The sequence below is a fragment of the Doryrhamphus excisus genome, unplaced genomic scaffold, assembly GCF_037039965.1.
Source record: "Doryrhamphus excisus strain RoL-2023G ecotype Guam unplaced genomic scaffold, RoL_Dexc_Guam_v1.1 HiC_scaffold_24, whole genome shotgun sequence".
Taxonomy (NCBI): Eukaryota; Metazoa; Chordata; class Actinopteri; order Syngnathiformes; family Syngnathidae; genus Doryrhamphus; species Doryrhamphus excisus.
In genome coordinates this window covers 7,760,081-7,778,208 of record NW_027621862.1, presented here as the reverse complement: position 1 = coordinate 7,778,208, position 18,128 = coordinate 7,760,081, and the positions used below count along the sequence as shown (strand labels likewise).

At 44.8% G+C, this 18,128-nt stretch overlaps 3 non-coding genes and 1 pseudogene across 3 annotated transcripts; 1 reads left to right on the top strand and 3 right to left on the bottom strand.

Moving 5' to 3' along the window:
* The first annotated feature begins 715 nt into the window (after positions 1–715).
* LOC131119759 (U2 spliceosomal RNA) lies at positions 716–889 on the top strand (annotated as a pseudogene).
* Positions 890–6,327: 5,438 nt separating this feature from the next.
* Positions 6,328–6,401, bottom strand: trnat-ugu (transfer RNA threonine (anticodon UGU)). The gene has a single exon. It is a non-coding gene; the product is annotated as a tRNA-Thr (tRNA).
* A 7,494-nt stretch (positions 6,402–13,895) lies between these two features.
* trnaq-uug (transfer RNA glutamine (anticodon UUG)) lies at positions 13,896–13,967 on the bottom strand. Its single transcript has one exon. It is a non-coding gene; the product is annotated as a tRNA-Gln (tRNA).
* A 134-nt stretch (positions 13,968–14,101) lies between these two features.
* trnap-cgg (transfer RNA proline (anticodon CGG)) lies at positions 14,102–14,173 on the bottom strand. Its single transcript has one exon. It is a non-coding gene; the product is annotated as a tRNA-Pro (tRNA).
* Positions 14,174–18,128: the final 3,955 nt, after the last annotated feature.

Genomic DNA, 18,128 nt, shown 5'->3' with positions numbered 1-18,128 from the left:
GCCCCCGACCGGGATGTGGCGCACCGGAGTCGGTGAGGCACCTCCTCTGGGAGTGCAGTGCTGCCGTAGACCTGTGGGCGACAGCCGGCGACCTAAATTTCCCGGACTTGCCAGCAAGGGAGGTCCTAAATGAACAGCTTGTGCTCTATGGGGTGAGCCACCAGAAGTCAACCTACCTACCAACCTACCGACCTCCCGCAACTTGCTGGTAAGGAGGCACAGACAGATCCCCCCCGTGGCTGTGATCCGAATGGCTGCAGCAACCCTCGCAGCTGCAAGCGGCGGGCCAAGGACACAGCCACAAAGAAGAGTCGTCTGTGCCCACCCGGAGGTGGCACCCGGAGCATCACAGAAAAGGTCTCGGCAGCGGCAGCCTGACTCTACGAAGGAAGAAGGAGGAGAAAGAGAAGAAGCATAAGGGTCTGAGGGTACCCTGACAGTGTCCTGGAGATTAGCTGTCTGGGATGTAGAGACTATTGATAAGGACTCACTGCGCTCCTGTACAACAGAAGACATTGAAGCTCCTTTTTATGATATTTTAAAATGTTCATTACAAATTTTAATCATTTTTACTGCCCACAGCACTGGCTTTTAACAAAAACAAAAAGTTAATTGAACACTTTTATTTTAAATGTGGTGTTGTGTATTTTACTTTTTTGAAGGGCAGTTTTCAAAAATAATGAAATGTGGTGAAATTCTGTATTAGTGACAATAAACAGTTTCAAAAAAAAAAAAATCTGTTCTTATCAGTTTAATATCTGATACGTCCCCCAACAGGGGACTAAATATTAAATTGCCGTTTGGAACAGGGAGCTGCGATTGGGGCTTGCGCCATCCGCTCCACGCATCAACCTGGTATTGCAGCGCTTCCTGGAGCGGTGCACTTCTCCTTCTTGTGTAAACAGCAACAGCAGACTCTGGCAGGGTGCATCTTGTGGATGGTGCTGAAAGAAATGCACAGAACGTGCTCACGTTTGGTGCCCCCTGAGCAGTAGTTCTGCAGAGGAAATGGCTCGTGGTAGCGGGGCAATGATCAGACCAGACAATGATCTTGTCTGGTGGAGGCCTTCCAAGTTTCCTCCACAAACCAGTGGCATAAGGGGCTTTTCCGTCTTCCGTTTGGCTTCTCAGGGTCGGGTTTGGTGGCCCTTTGTGTGTTGGATATGACAAAAAAAGAAAAAAAAACCCACGTATGGATATGTACATGTTAGGCTCTTTTACTTTCCTAGCCTTGTCTATGTGTTTTGTATAAAGTAAATCACTCTAGTTTCTATGTGTTTTGCAGGTGGATCTGCTCCACCAACATTAGAGCTGCTACGGTTTTCAGGTCCAGGGCGAAGTTCTTAAATAATGACCGACCTCAAAGGGCATTTTGTGATTGCATGTGTTCTCGTCACGTTCTACTTTTGTTCCTTTCATGTGTGTTCTACCTACAGTCCAAGTGACTGAATATGAATTGACACAACCTACGAGAGGGTAAGTATAATTTGAATACATTCTTTTGAATGGATGAAATGGTGAATGATGTTTGCTCACTAACGCCGGAAGCATGTGTTTGCAGTGAGCCATTCTGCTTCTCCTGCTCTAGTTACAGTTAGACTAGACCATCACAAAAAAGGTCTATTTAATTCTTTAAAAAGCCAAACCAAGTAGTTGAAGTAGCAAATGGCAGTTTGTTGTGAGTGACTCTACTAATACCCCTGAAACGCCAATATTTCAATCAATCTGTCTTTCATCACGTTTTCTCCGGTTTTAGACACAGAACATGCACCGACTGGCCCAGATGCACCAGAAGATGGTAAAGGCTTTAAGTGATGTTTGACCATTTCAATCCAAACTGATTTACACTCACGATAAAATGCACCACCGCCTCTTTCCTTGTGTAGCACCAGCTGTGCTGCCTCCAAAGATTCCAGTGCCTTTCCCACGGGAGTTGATGTTTTTGCTACCAGAGAAAACAAAGACCAAAGAAGAGACCCCACAGCCTGCCCCAGGTGAGTGGTTAACCTTTCTATGTGACTGACTGCACCTGATATTAATATAATTATTAATACAGTGTACATGTAATTTGGTTTCATTTTAGAAACTGCATGTGCTCCTGGAAGTCCTGTAGCCTCCACTCTATCTGCATCAGAGCCACAGTCTGCACAGAGACCCCACAGTAAATAACACAGCAGTATAGTGTCACATTAAAAAGGGTGTCAAAATTTACATGTGCATGTCTGTTTCCAACTAGACCAACCACCAGTCCCACCTACGGCAGTCCCACCTGTGGCTGATATCAACAGTCCTCCACCTCAACAGTTTCTGTCATTTGACCAGGAGGTCAATAAGTGGAACTGCACACACCAGCAGAAAATATGGATGAAGTTGGAACTGGAGTCCATGGGTCTGTGACCAGGCTCCCGCCCTGTCAACAACCCTATGAAAACCTTCTCCCTGTGGCGCTTACCTCCCCAGCCTGAGCTGATTGACAGTATTTATGATCTGCAGTCCTCAAAGTATTTTCATCTTCACCCCTTTTTCGTCTAAAAGCCGGAAAATGACTACTTGATGGGGCGGCTAAAAAACAACTACACCCTGCCGTGCTCTGGTGACTGTTCTCAGCCACGTGTTGTCTCTGCTGGAGTCGGGAGACCGCGAGTGATTGTGGGCCTCACTGGGCAATACTACCTGCTCTCCTCCCGGCTGTGCTGTAAGAGCTGCAATAAGAGGTGGTATTCCGACAACCCGCTCTGGCTGGAAAAGCTTCCCAAGAGGTTTACCAATCTGTTGCCAGCGTTACTGACTTACAAGAAGGCCATCTGTAAGTCAGTACTGGATGAGTTGAGACGGACTGGAAAATCACCCACAGACATGGCAAATCAGGTCAACGAGATGTTGCATCTCAAGTATGAGCATGCCAACCTGGCCTATCTCCTGTGCTGCCAGAATGTGATGGATGGAGAGGCAGGAACTTATGGCGGCCAAAAGACCATCACTCAGTTCCTTCGGCAGGAGTGAAAACCGGAGCCTTTTGGGGGCTACAGTGATGCTGATGGCTGGAACGGGGTCTCTGTGTCTGCCCACTACCTCACTGACTGCTTGCTGCATGAGTTCCGGAACCAGGACACCATTCAGCGGATGCTGCAGGGTACCTTTGGACAGGCTCAGCTCAGACCACACCCGGAAAGTGGCCAAGAAAGTCACCTTTCACCTGGTGTCATGTCGTCATACGCTATGATGAATGAGAACTGGATGATCCTGTCCTGGGTCATGGTGCAGTCTGAGACGGACAAAACCCTGCAGCTGATGTACGAGGGTCTCTCAAACCGCTACAACAGGGCTGGCATTGAGAAAGCCCAGTTTCAGTGGGTTGACAGGTGAGACTTCATCACTTTAACCAGAAATGTTTAATCAAAAATTAACTCTATTAAATGTCATTATTTCATATGTTATTTGTGTTTCTCAGAGATTGCTGTGCACCGTTCAGGGTTGCAGAGTCTTCTGCGGAGGAACATCTCAACTGGGATGCCTGGCAAACAACTGATGCAATTGTTACTGAGGCCACATCTGGGAACCTGTTGAATACATGTGCATCAAGAAACTCTTACAACAACAGTATCGTCATCAAGCTGGACTTGTTCCACTGTATGCGACGGCTTCTTCGTGAGTGTGCCTAAGAACATCACCCGTTATACGGCATCTTCACAAAGTTCCTGTCGGCTGCCTTCTCTGTGGTGGACATGGAAGACCTGCAGAGGCTCCAGGATGCATACGTCTTCTGTGGCATCCAGCCTGCAAATCCCACCAAGCAGCATATTCGTGAGCACTGCAGGATAAAGATTCCTTCGCCCGGGACGCTTATTCAGAGAGTGCAAGGGGTGTTGAAGCACTTTCACCTGACCACAGATCCGAATGGCATCCCTCTTTATAAGCCCTCCATGCTAAAGAGATGGAGGATCCAACGTGTCCACATCCTGCGCGGTTGCCTCAGTGATCCTGAGGTGGAAGGGGGCATACTGTACCGCTGTGGAGGAACCATACAGTTAAACCACGTGCCAGGTGAGCGTGCAGCAGTCCCCGTCTGGATCCCCATCAGAGGCACGTCGCAGCAGCAGGGCTACCACTTTCACCAGGCCAAATGGGTGACCGGCACGCAGGTCTCCCCAGAGCTGTTCCAGGCCCAGGCCATGACAGGAGTGTGTCGCTGGAACTATCAGCGTCTGCTGGACCTGAAACTGCCAGGCGTTTCTCTCCCGCCTGTTTTCGACCCTGCACTGATATGCTCCCTGAATGCTGTTTCCAGACGGGTCTTTGGCGAAGAAAAGTACCCTGCTCTTCGTCTGACAGCTGAAGACACTGGGGAGAGGTTTGGCCTGGAGTACAGGGAGCCAGAATGTTGTCCGGTCCCTTTAGACTGGGACAAACATAAAACCAAGAAGGACCCCGGCCACGCCACAAGTGCTCCTTCTCCAGGCATCCTGTCTGATCAGGGAGCAGAGCCAGTGCAGCCTTCCTCCACACCTCCCACCAGGCTTTTCAGCTTTGTTCACCCTCTTCAAACTGCTACTGCGACTACGTCTAGTCGTGTGGCCCCTATCCCAGCATCTGACTTGGACAATAAAGCTTCTGTTACTGAGCTTCAGCCACAGCCAGGAAAAAAAACTTATCTAATCATGTGTCCCCTTGTTCTAATAGTGTTGCATCTTGTTTGAACCAAATAACAAATGTGTATCTCATGGTTTTCTTTGCCTAGAGCCCGCAAGAAGATTACCCATCCAATGTTCTCCGACTGCTGCCCGCACTGGACCAGTGAAGACTGGAGGGAGAGTATTTGTGTTGGACCACAAGCGCTGGCCATCTCCAATGAAGTCGGCAATTGACGAGCTCCTTAATAAACACCACAGGCACAAGGACATGATCAAGCTTGTGGTTCAGGAGTATGGCACTCTTGTCCACAAGTCCAGCAAAGACCCCAACAGCATGCTGCATCCAACATCAAAATTGCACATTTCCAAATACATAAAACACAACAGTAAATTTCTCAATACATCATCTTCACTAAATACCAGCCCAGAGAAGCTGCAACACACAGCAGCTTTGCCAGTTGCTCAGCACTACCTCTGCTGTGCCTGTCGTGATACTGCCTGCAGCTATGGTCATTCCACCATCACCACCACCACCACCACCACCACCACCTGCTCACACCCCATTGAAGCAGGAGCAACCACCTCCCGTGTCAAAAAAACTCAAACAAAAACATGTCTGTGCTGTGGCCAACCAAAATCAAAATATCAAGGGGATGGGACATCAATACATGACTTTTATCAGCGGGGCCCTGTCAGATACTTTTATTGCTCCACAAAAGTTTTCCAAAAATATGGTGCAGAAGGTCTGACAAACCCCAAGATGCTGTTTCAAGAGTTCAGTCAAACAGACTTCGTCCAGCGAGGGCTCAATGATACAAGAAAGAGGGTGGAGGAAAAACAGCAGAAGAAGAGGAAGAGGGATGAATCTCCTCCACTCCCTGTCCGAAAGTGCCGGTTCTGCAGGATGCAGCTAAAGCAGGGTCCGAACAGCCCCCACATCCACACTGGCTTTCCAGGGCAAGCAGGGAAGTACATCTACTGCTCTGCCAAAGTCTTCTCTATCTATAGAGAGCACGGGATGGAAAGAGAGATGAGCTGGAGGGAGTTCCAGGCCTCTTTTTATGAAAAGCAGAAACAACGGCACCAAAATAAATGATTTTTTTTATAATTCATAGCTTGTGATTAGTATTCATTTTTTTATCTCTGAGAGTGTTTTTGAGTGTGGCATGGCAACCTGATAAATAAATATTCTTTGTTACATTGGTTTTATTTTGTGTTTTATTTCAAGCACTGGTATCAATATAAGCCTGATATGAATAGTTTGTAATCATATAGGGATTAATTGGAACAAAATTATATTGTGGAGAAGAAAATGGTAACTTGACTGATGCTTAGACGGGATTTGAACCCCTGACTTCATTTCTCCGAAGTCTCTGTTGCTTGTCTGACGTCTGTCTCGCATCCTGATTGGCTGGCAGCAAATGTCAACAACACCCGCGCGACTCCCACGTGGCAAGCGAGAATTCTACCACTGAACCACCAATGCCACGTGGGAACATACTGTCGGAGAAAAGTGGCGTTGAATGACAAAACATCACAATGTCATATTCTTTGGATTCAAGCACCTTCTGGCGTAAGGGGATCCACAATCATGTCAGCTGTGGATGCACCGTTGACTTCTTTTTGAAGGGCAAGTGACGAAAAGAGGTACGTGGGTCAGAAATCAGCTGCTAAAAGTTTCAGGGACCAAGCAGCCAGGCACTGCTGGGATTTGAACCCCGGATTTCCTGTTTACAAGACAGGCACTTTGACCAGCTAAGCCACAGCGCCAGCCGAGCAACTCTTCGAGACATTAATTGTTCCAATGTTGAGACGACGCCATTTGCTGTGTGTCATTCGTTCAACAGGGGGAGAATCCCGTATATTTGGCACCGATACAAAGGATTTACCAATTGGGAAGAATGCAAGGGCTTTCCAAAAGAGTCCAACACAAGTGTCACTGGGACTGGGACAAATAACTAGGCTCTTTCCTGTGGCCGGTTAGCTCAGTTGGTCAGAGCGTGGTGCTAATGACACCAAGGTCACAGGTTCAACCTCTGTACTGGCCACTCGTCTTTATGTGCTCCAGGAACAACAAAAGCCCAGGGCGTCAACTTACCGGCCCCCATAACCAACATCACACCACCCACCCACCTGTGAAACACTCAACAAGACCGGGGAAAGGTAAAGAAAACAGCATGTCAAAGCAGAGCGGCAACAAACCTCTTGGTCACCAAGACTGCAAGGAGCAGATCAATGGGGGAAATAGACCCCATTATCCTCTACCCAAAATGTAGACCACGGGTGCAGAGAATGCGGACTGTGAAGGAACAAAAAAAGCTCCTGTCAACAACACCCTGGCCCTCACTCGCCAGTGCGGCGTTGTCCGGGAAATATGGACCACAGGTATGTGTCCAAACCGGGGCTTGTTGGTCTAGTGCAGGGGTGTTCATTAAGATCGCGGAGGTGGTACTGGTCGATCGCTGGTCGATCGCTGGTCGATCGCGGCGTGACATTAAAAAAATATCATCCTAGCATCAATGCCGTCACTTGATTGATATACAGGGCAGCCATTCAGATGACAACTGAATGTTGCCCTTCGGGTGACCAATCAAATCAAACAACGTCTCTAAGTGCAGCAGAACTTACGATGTCAGCCTATCATCCATCCCCGTTACTTGATTGACATACAGGACAACCAGTCAGATGACAACTGAATTTTGACCTTTAGATCACCGCTCATGCGTAAACAACGATGCAAAGTGCTAAGCTAGTCGGCGAATTGCATCAGATTTTAAGCCCTCGCTAAAGTTTATGGTCACTAAAATGAGTGAAGTAGCTGGACCAAGTAAAAAGGCAAAAACATATCACTTCCATACGGAATGGGAGGTGGACTTTTTTTCACAACGTCTTTTTCGAAGTGCGTTTGCCTGGCTAACCTGGCTATCAGCAGCTACTGTCCGGACTATGCATCCCTGGCTGATTCAATTCAGTGCGAGTCATCAAAGTAAACTCAGGTAATTACAAAAAATGTTAATAGTTAATTATGTGTGTTTTGCAATATTGGCTCATTTGGTTATGTAAGGTACATCAACATACATTGTACGTACTAATAATCCTCAATACATTTGAAAATAAATAGATGTTTTGCATTTTTGTAGTGGGTAGATCATTTTGACTCGGTCATTTTAAAAGTAGCTCGCATGCTGAAAAAGTGTGACCACCCCTGATGTAAGCGATCGAAGAGAGCAAATATAGCGAATTTCTGTTGTAAACACCAAGCAGAAATAGTTTTTAACAGAAGCTGTCAGTAGTTGAGGAGAGCAAACATAGAGAACTTACCTTTCACCGAACGAAGCAGGAATGATTTAAACAGAGGATGTCGGTGATTTGAAGTAAGCCAAAATAGCGAATTTCTGTTGTAAACACGTAGCAGAAATAGTTTTTAACAGAAGCGGTCAGTAGTTGAGGAGAGCAACTATAGAGATCTTACCTCTTCTTCAACAGGTTAGATGTGCCTATCCCCCGGCCCAGGACCTCCTGCTGTGACTCCCCCCATCGACACCTCGAGTGGACACAGCCCCACCCACGCCTCCCCCTCCTTTGAGAAAACATTGCAGGAAGCAGGAGTAAATTAAAGTGACCCTTAGATGGCGGTATTTAACAAGTATAATATCAGTACATTCAAGTGAGCACGTTTCAGACCATTGTCAGTTGATTGGACCCTTCTTTTCTTGTTTGATTTAGGAACTAAACAGAGGATGTCAGCGATGGAAGGGTTAGAATAAAGAGGTTGACTGCTGTTAAGAAAAAGAAGAAATAGTTGTTATCAGAAGCTGTCAGTGGTTGAGTAGAGCAAATGTAGATATCTTTATGGACTCGCTAGTGTGCTAGTAATTTGGTACGCATCTGCTTTCTCTTCGTTGAGAATAGGGTTAGAGTCCCGGCTAGGCGGGCGGGTCTGAGCTCGTCCTCTGGATGGGGCAGGAGGAGCACTCTCCATCCCCCGGCTGCTCCTGCCACCCGGTCCCCCTGTGGTTGAGTATTTTTTGTTTTTTTACAGGGGGATGCCGGGAAGTCTTGCTGCCATTCTTTTGGTAAAATACTCAGCAAGTCTAACTCATTGTCTTAGTTAAGCAGCTCAGGCTTGGAGATGACTTGGTTGAGTTTACCCAAAAACCAGGCCAGACTCACCTTCCTGGACATGCGATACTCTTCCTTCATCAACAGGTAGGGCTGAGCCCTCCTGCCCCTTTTCTTTCCTCTGAACTCTACGGGAGAGAGGGGTGTCTGGATCCGTGTCGACAAACAGCTTCATTTGGAATAGGTCACCTGTTTCCGTTGCGACTTTTCAAATAGTTCGAAAAGCCTCATTGGCTGGCTGAAAGGACCTTAATTTAATTCTTCCAAAGGCCACCCATTCATACAATGTTAGAAAGGTTACAAGCTAAACCATTGACTCCATGGGCACTAGTTGAGTTGAATAGTTTACCACTGATATGTGTTTGAACTCAAATCTACAAGTAAACTAGGAATCTTATCTCTGAATCTCAGAGAAGACACTGTGCACTGTTGTGATTTTTTGTGTGCACTTATCTCCTTCGTCTTCTCTGTGTTGAGAAATCCCACCTCCTACCGAGAAGCTCCTTTGTGCAGGCCAGCACCAGTGTGGCGTCATCCGGGAAATATTGACTACAGGTATTTGTCCAAATCGGGGACAAGGGCTCAGGTAGACTCCTAAAGAGATGAAGCTCACTACCTTGTTGCAGACAAATTTAAACTAAAATTACTATTTGTCCTTACAGAAAACATCTAACATCAAAAGCACTGCAACACAATTCATCAATCCAAATCACACAATCCCAATTTAGGTATAAAGGTAATATATATAAATATATATAAAAATGTGTCAGTGGATCCATGGGAATCCATGTGAAATCCCCTAACCAAAACCACATGGTCCTCATGGGAAATCCCCTGACCCAAAATGTGAGCCGAAATACCACTAATGAGTTGATAATTCTCATGGTTGCTGACTGAATTGGCCAACACTTTTCCTTGCATTTGTACTGATATAACACAGAATAATTGGTGCATTTTAACCATTGGTCTTTTGGGGCAGTCATGGTGTAAAGACGTCTGTGACAATGGAGATCCAGGTGAAATTGCCTGGATCTTCATGGTTGCTGAGTGAATTAGCAGGTTACCTTGCACTTTGACTGATATCCAACGGCATAATCGTGAGGTTCTTTGCAGCTTAGTTGTTGTGGACGAGTGGTTAAGGTGGCGGACTTGAGATCCATAGGGATTTCTATGCGCAGGTTCAAATCCTGTTGACCACGTGCAGTTTTGGGTTCAGACTTTTCTGACGGTGGTGATCCATGGGAAATCCTCAGACCAAAAATGTGTCAGGAGATCCATGGGAATCCATGTGAAATCCCCTGACCAAAACCACTCATGAGTTGTCTCATGGTTGTTAACAGTTTCCATTACATTTCAACTGATATACAGCAACATCATCTGTGAGGTTCTGAGCTTTTGAGCAACAAGTTGTTGTGGCCGAGTGGTAAAGTGTTTCTCCGTGCAGGTTCAAACCCTGACGACAAAACTGACGACAGTTTTGGGGGCAGTTGTGGTGTTTGGGCTGTTTCTTCCTTTAACAGTAAGCGTATTATTACTTACACTTACTTAAAGATTTGAATTCAAATACAAATACAACTGAATTAAGAATCATTGCCAGAAACCGGCACAGAATTTCAGACAATGCTTTGATGCAGACTGGTCACGATTCCTCTGAAGTTCACCAAAGCAGACCTGACTTAAGGTGACTACACTTCCAAAGTTCTCAGCTATGACTGAACCTCTCACTCTTTGTGTTCCCTGACAAAAGAGGTCGGCTGTGGAATTGATCAAACATCAGGATGGCCACATCAATAAACACAAAAATGATATCTAATGGAGTAAAAAAGCCTGGTTAGCTCAGTCGGTAGAGTGTGTGACCCCCCCCCCCCCCCCCCCCCATTTATGTTCTTATTTATTGTTTGTTCTCTTTTATCTTGTATTTTATATTGGTGTTTTTATATCTTTTGTACAGCGACCTTGGGTGTCCTGAAAGGCGCTTTGAAATAAAATGTATTATTATATTATTATTTATTATTATTATTATTAATCTCGGGGGAGTTTGAGCCCCACATTGGGCGATTTAGCACTTTTGTTGATACGTCTGAAAGATATCTTTCCTGTGGAAAATTGTTCAACATGCAGAAAACATTTCATTCGAAATATACAAAAACAAACCCCATTCTTGAATGACCTTCAGACTCGAATGTCTGTGACAGATGTCAAGGATCAGCTGGCAAGATGTGCATGTGAGGAACACACTTGGTTTGTGTGTGGTGCTACGAACAAATCATACAAATCAAACACAGTTTCGAAATGAGGACCTTTTGCGTGTAGGGCAAACATGGAAACACTACACTATGGAAACCTGGAGGAAGGGGCTTTTAAGGGGACTGGGGAAGTCACAAAGCAGTTGCCAAACAATGAAACACGACGATGTGTCCAAAGTGGGGGCAGATTGACAATTGTCCAAATTGACAAATATTTCTCCTTTGTAGGGATAATTGTAGTTCATATAACATGTTCCAGAAATCATGATCGCGGCTTGAAAGGTTTAGAAAGAAACACCCTAGCCACCCTCGGGTCCACCTTGATTTCGGTGGACTAAACTTGTGCCCTTGGAGTCAATGGTTTGGCTTGTAACCTCTACGAACGTTGGCAGAAAGGGTGGCCTTTTGAATAACAAAGTTAAGGTCCTTTCAGCCAGCCAATATGGCTTCTCAAACTGCAAACTCGCAACGTAAACAGGGATTGTTCTGAAACCTGGGCTTGAACCAGATACTTTTTGAACTTCAGTCTAACGCTCTCCCAAGTGAGCTATTTCAGCTGCAACGGTGGCGTCCTGCTTTTTCAGTCGGGGCTAAAAGTGAAAGTAGGGTACCTACTTTTTAAAAAAAGTACGATATCCAACTTCAAATACAAATGGCCGCCATTTTTCAAGATGGCCACCATTCATAGACGTTCTAAATCTTATTTGCACTAAAATAATGACAAAATAATGTCATTGTGATAATCTGTACATCAAAATATATGTTTTTGGACACGAGGAATTCAATTATGTATTCAAAATTTCAATATCATCAATTGTTATAGCTATATAATGACAATTGTGTGACTTTTACATGCATAAATGTCTCAGTGAAGTTACCAATATGGTATCACAATTCTTCATGACAGAAGTGCAATAGATTGAACTGAATTTAGCCTGAATCATTGTTTTACTCTTTACATTTGCAGGAACACAGTTGTGTGCAGTTCAGAGTGTAGCGATAACATTTGCATGGGCCCTGACATTCACCAGTGCAGCGGCATTTGGTCAGCTGCTGGCAGGACTGATCAATGTGTGGAAGGGTTGACCACAAAACTTCCCAGGATTCCCCTTGCTTTCTCCAGCCCCAGTTGCTAGGGCTTTCAGAATGCATTTGGCAGACCGTTGCTTGGCCCCATGCAGGCAGCTTGGAAGGTTGATCGTTTGACATGCTGAACAAGCGATGAAGTTGTTGGTGGGATGGAATCATAGGACCGTTGTTTCCGAGCATACAAGTGCAGTCTTGCCTCATCAACCTTTGTAGTGTTGCTGTGTTGCACATAGTGACAACAATTTTTTCAAGAATGTCAAGGTCGGCATCTTTTATGGTAGGTGGGTACTTGCTGAGTTTCCTGAACACTGGGCTCACCTCAGGACAAACTGCCCATGTTTGCCATGCTGTTGTCTTCCTCTACCTCGAAATGCTGACACAACATCACAGCCAGTGAAGGCATGAAAGAAGAGCATGCCACTGGATTTCTCTGGGCCGAGGTTCCTCACCAAGTCATGAATTGGGAACCATCTAATGGACTGCCCCTGGCCGAATTCAACTCAAAACATTTCCAAGCCAGCATCTTGAAGACTCAAAGACCCAAACTGCTATGACAAGAATGTCTGTGTCACATCAACACAGACTTTGTCTGCTGCTTGGCTGCATGGAGGGCATGTGTGAAAATCCTGGAGTCAGCTTCTTCATGATTGCAAGGCTGTAGGCTTTCAAAGTTGATGGGTTTGTTTGACAAGACCTTCTCCCTTTTGGTCCCCTACTCCTAGCCCGATCGTTCATCCAACGCTGTTTAGATCCCATGCGATCTGTACACCTTCCGGGTAACTAAAGCCCCGTTACCCTTGGCTCGGCTTTCCCGCGCTGGCACACCCTGTCTATTCAGGCGCGACTATCTAACAACTACACTACAACTGACTACACTTCTATACTAGTTGAGATGTATAAGGGGCTTATTAGATAGCATTTGGGACACTTATGTATACTAAGTTGCCTATTTAATACTACAACAGTTAGTAATTATAACAACTACATTTAGTACACTACAAGCCCATTGAACCCCATGCTGAGTTTCGCAGCAGTGATGTCATCAGTCTGCCCTGGTTGTGCTATGACATCACTCTCATGAGGTAATACAAACCAACAACATTAATATTTGAAAGTTACAGTAATGTAACAAATACATAGCAGAGGACAAGTAAACTTTGTGACCAGGTAGCTTAAAAGCATACAACTTTTCTGATATAAACACCAATTTATAGTAATGTCAGGCTCCATATTGAAAAATGGTGTCCATATTGGAATTTTGAATTCATTATTGGATTTAATAAATTATAATACATTCATTTGGCATTCTGTCCATAAAAAAATATTGTGTTTATTTGAGTTCTACTTCAACAAGTACATGTTTTTCAAATTTGCTCTGGCGGCCATGTTGAAAATTGGCAGCCATATTACATTTTATGTTGGATATCGTACTTTTCTTAAAATATGTATCTGAAATGTCATCTGTGCCAATTTTGGTGCTTGTATCACCAAGTGAAAGATTCTTATGAAATGTTTGGATAATCTGCCCATATTGGTACTTTATGGAACTAGTGAGGTGCCTGGCTTTTAACTGGAACTGAAAAGACTTGTGTAGCCCCGCTCACAAACCAAGTGTCTTCCTCACATGCACATGTTGCCAGCTGATCCTTGACATCAGCTGTCACAAAGATTCACGTCATTTGGGGAACTCATCCTGATCCACGGTTACCACTGATTTGTATTTGAACTCAAATCAGCAAGTAAATAAGTAATACACTAACTGGTAAAGAAAAACACAGTCCAAACATTTGATTGCTGTATGGCAAGTTGGTTCCACCAAGACTTGAACTTGGATCACTAGATTCAAAGTCCAGAGTGCTAACCATTACACCATGGACCCTGCAAGCGTACAGACATCGTCGGGTCCTGAAGTACATCCTGTCAGATTACATTAGAGTTGATAGAACTTCACTGATGCTGTTGTTTTGGGAATTGTGTAGAAAAAAAAGCAGTAATCAGGTCAAAGGACAGGGAGGGCTTGTCCGGGAATTGAACTCGGGACCTCTCGCACCCGAAGCGAGAATCATACCACTAGACCAACAAGCCCCTTTCTGGACAAACACCTGTGGCCCATATTTCCCGGCGATATTGCACTGGCGAGTGAGGGCCGGGGTGTTGTTGATAGGGGCTTTTTTTGTTCACAGTCCGCATTCTCTGCACCCGTGGTCTAAATTTTGGGTAGAGGATAATGGGGTCCACTGCCCCCATTGATCTGCTCCTTGCAGTCTTGACAATGGGGTCGCCCACCCCCATTGATCTGCTTCATGCAGTCACGGCGGGCGAGGTTTGCTGCCGCTCTGCTTTGCCATTCTGTTTTCTTTACCTTTCCCCGGTCGGTTGGTGGCCTTGATGGGGGTGTTTTGCAGTTGAATGGGTTGTGCGTTGTTGGTTATGGAGCCCAGGGGGTTTTGGGCCCTGGCTTTTGTCGCCACCATGCTGTTTTCCTTGTGGTGGTGTACTGTTCAAATCAAATCAACTTTATTTGTAGAGCACTTTTCCTGCAAAGACATGCAACACAAAGTCATTTACAGAATTAAAAACAATTACACACACACACACACACACACACAATCACACACAGTAAGGAGACATGGCATGGCACTGAGGATCAAGGAAACGCCACCTTTGGGGCCGTCCACACTGGGAGAAGCCGCAGGCCGTGCCATCGGGGGACCAGCACCCGGGCCCCTCGACTCAGACAGACGGGCAGACCCCCACATCAAAGGGAGGAACCCCCAGCTGGCCGGGTCGAAGGGACACAAGGATGGCACCCCCTCAGCAGACCCGACACAGCCCCCAGTGTCCCCCAGCTAAAGACTAAGAGCATAAAATAGGACTAAAAAGATAAAAACATAGGAAAAGTTTAAAAATATTAGTTAAAAGCCTGATTAAAAAAGTGTGTCTTTAATCTTTTTTTTTTTTTAAATATCAACTGTATCTGCAGTCCTGAGGCTCTCCGGCAGGCTGTTCCATGGGTGGGGGCCATAGTGGCTAAATGCTGCCTCACCGTGGGTTTTTGTTCTGGGTTTTGGTATAGTTAAAATTGTTAAATTGTCCGCGGGGGTTGATATGGTAAAAGCAGATCAGATAAATAAGAAGGTGCAAGGCCGTTAAGACATTTAAAAACCAGTAAGAGAATCTTAAAAAATGATCCTGAAGCGGACGGGGAGGTAATGCAGCGACTTTAAAACCGGTGTAATATGCTCCCGCCCTCTGGTCCTCGTTAGCACGCGTGCGAGTTCTGTAATAATTGGAGATTTAAAATACTTTTTTTTGGGAAGACCAGAGAGCAGGGCATTACGGTAATCTAAAGCATGCATTAGCACCTCCGTACTGGCCTGAGAGAGAAACGGGCTATGGCTATGTTCTTAAGGTGATAAAAACCTACTTTTGTTATATGTGGGATAAAGTTTAGCTCAGAGTCAAAAATCACGCCCAAATTTTTTACAGATTCGGCTGGTTTAAGATCCTGTGACGAGGTTGCAGTAGGAACCCGGTTCGGATTCCAGGATGCAAAGGACATTGTGGTAAACGCGGTTAAAGTCTTTTAATAATCTTTCGTGACAACAAGGGGGGTAACCAAGGACAACAGCATAACAAAGGAAAGAAAAGATGGCGCGGGTATAAGCCAGGAAATTAAAGTACCAACAGGGACCTGCGGAGCCACAGGGCGTGCAGCAGGAGTAGTCCACGTCGACTGGAGGGCACCTGGGATTGCTGATGAAACAGGGAGGTCCGGACGTGAGGGCATATGTGTAGACCAGAACAATAGCCGATTGCCATCCAGTCGCCACAGGTGGGTATAAATGGGGGAAATGGAATGCAAAACAGCTGTGGCGCGTCCTGTGGCTCCTCCCAAGGTGGGAGTGGAGAAATCTAAAAGGGACAACAGAATTAGTAAGCAATACAACCAAAGGAACATGACAATACCACCCAAGCTACCGAATCACTGTTCAGGTAGGGCGTGACAGATCCTGTAGTTTTGGTAAAAGTTTCTCTCTCTGGCCTTCAGGACCTATAACTAAAACCTCAGTTTTGTCCTGGTTGAGCTGTAGGAAATTCTCTGTCATCATGACTTGATGTCTACAATGCAGTTAAAAAGGGCATCAAGTGGCCCTGAGTCATCAGGAGACGCGGAATTGTATAGCTGTGTATCATCAGCATAATTATGGAAGCTGATGCCATGCTTCCTGATGACGTCTCCAAGGGGAAGCATGTAAAGATTAAAAAATAGTGGACCTAAAATTGAGCCTTGGGGAACCCCACATTCAATTTCATGGGTTCCTGAGGAACATGCATCCATACTTACATAAAAGCATCGGCCTGTGAGATAACAAAACCAGTTAAGAACAGTACCGGAGAGGCCGCCCAGGTATCTGAGTCTATTTAATAAAATGTGATGGTCCACTGTATCAAAAGCAGAGCTTAGATCCAGTAGAACCAAGACTGTAAGCTTTTTGTTATCTAAATTCCACCTGATGTCGTTTAAAGTGCTGTCTCGGTGCTGTGGTTCCTCCTAAAGCAAGACTGATGTTTCTCTAAAATGCTATTTCTGTTTAAAAAGTCATTAAGTTGGTAAAAAAAAACAGTTTTTCTAAAATTTTACTTAAAAACGGTAAGTTGCATACAGGTCGGTAATTATTAAAAACTTTGGGGTCTAGATTGCTCTTCTTCAGAAACGGCGGTGGTGAAGACACCCGTCTTAAGAGAGCAAGTCATGATGTTTAAAAACTGCTCCTCACAGAATCCATAAAGTGATTTTAAGTGTGACGTGGGAATTGGATCTAAAACGCAGGTTGTTGACAGGTTGTATTATCATTCTCCATCTCACAGAGAGTGGCATTTTTTCTCACTGGAAAAATAGGGGTGTTACATGGTGAGTTGTTACATTCTACTAAGGCTTTAGCTTTTAACAAATCTTCTATCACTGGTTCTATTCCTTCATATGCATCTGGTTTTATTGGGTACTGCCAAACACATGGTCTGTAATCATTTTTAGCTTTAATTTGTACAGGTTGGGCACTTTTAATTAGTCCTACGTCTGATGGACCCAGAGACCACAACGTTATTGGTAGGGAGTTGACCACTATTGTCAAATTTTCCTCCTGCTGTCCTGAGCCATGTATTGCCTGCAGATCTGGAATGTAGAAATTCATATCTGCAAGTTGTTCTACAGGCTCCCGAGTCACAAAGAAATCTGATTGGATTACCATTCACTTCTAATGTGACTTCCGATCAGGGATGTTCAAAGGCAAATATCTCTTGTAAATTTAATTCTACTACTGGTTCATCATTTTGTTCTGGTTGTATTTGTTAAGACAAGCCTAGTCATGCTGAATATGGCTTTTGGTCTCTTTTGAACTGGCCTTTGTCACAATCACGGGAGAAGTGACCTTCTTCACCGCAATTCAAACATCCAGTATTGTTGGGGTAGTTTTGTATATTCTGTCTTCCTGTTCCTCTACCTCTGAATCGGCATAACTCTACTTTTGTTACCTTCCTTTTGTGTAAAAAATGTGTGAGTCTTTCTCCTCACTTACTTTTCCTTCATCTTTCTGATACTCATGAAGTAAAACTTCCCTTACTATCTTATATAACTCTTCCTTTTTACAACCTGCACTTTCTGCTCTATCTCTCGCTTTCCTTCCTTCCTTCATCTTCGCCTCGCCTTTTTGCCTTCTTTCTGCCAACTCCTTCCAATATGATAGGTCATCATACCCTTCCTTTTGCTTTTTATTGGTTTGATTCTTGTTCCTTTTTGCTATATCCTGTTGCAATTTTATTAATTTAGGGATCGATAATTGTCCGTCAAAACCATACTTGTTAATCCATATTTCTAGATGGTTTACTTTGGTTGGTTGGCACTGAAACACGTAACACCAATCCTTGCACTTTAGGTCTTCCTTTTTGGCTTGTGGTTTTCCACTTTTATTTCCCATCTTGGGAATAATTTGGTCCCTGTTGTGATGAGCTTCCTAGGGAAAACTAACAACAGGGTTGT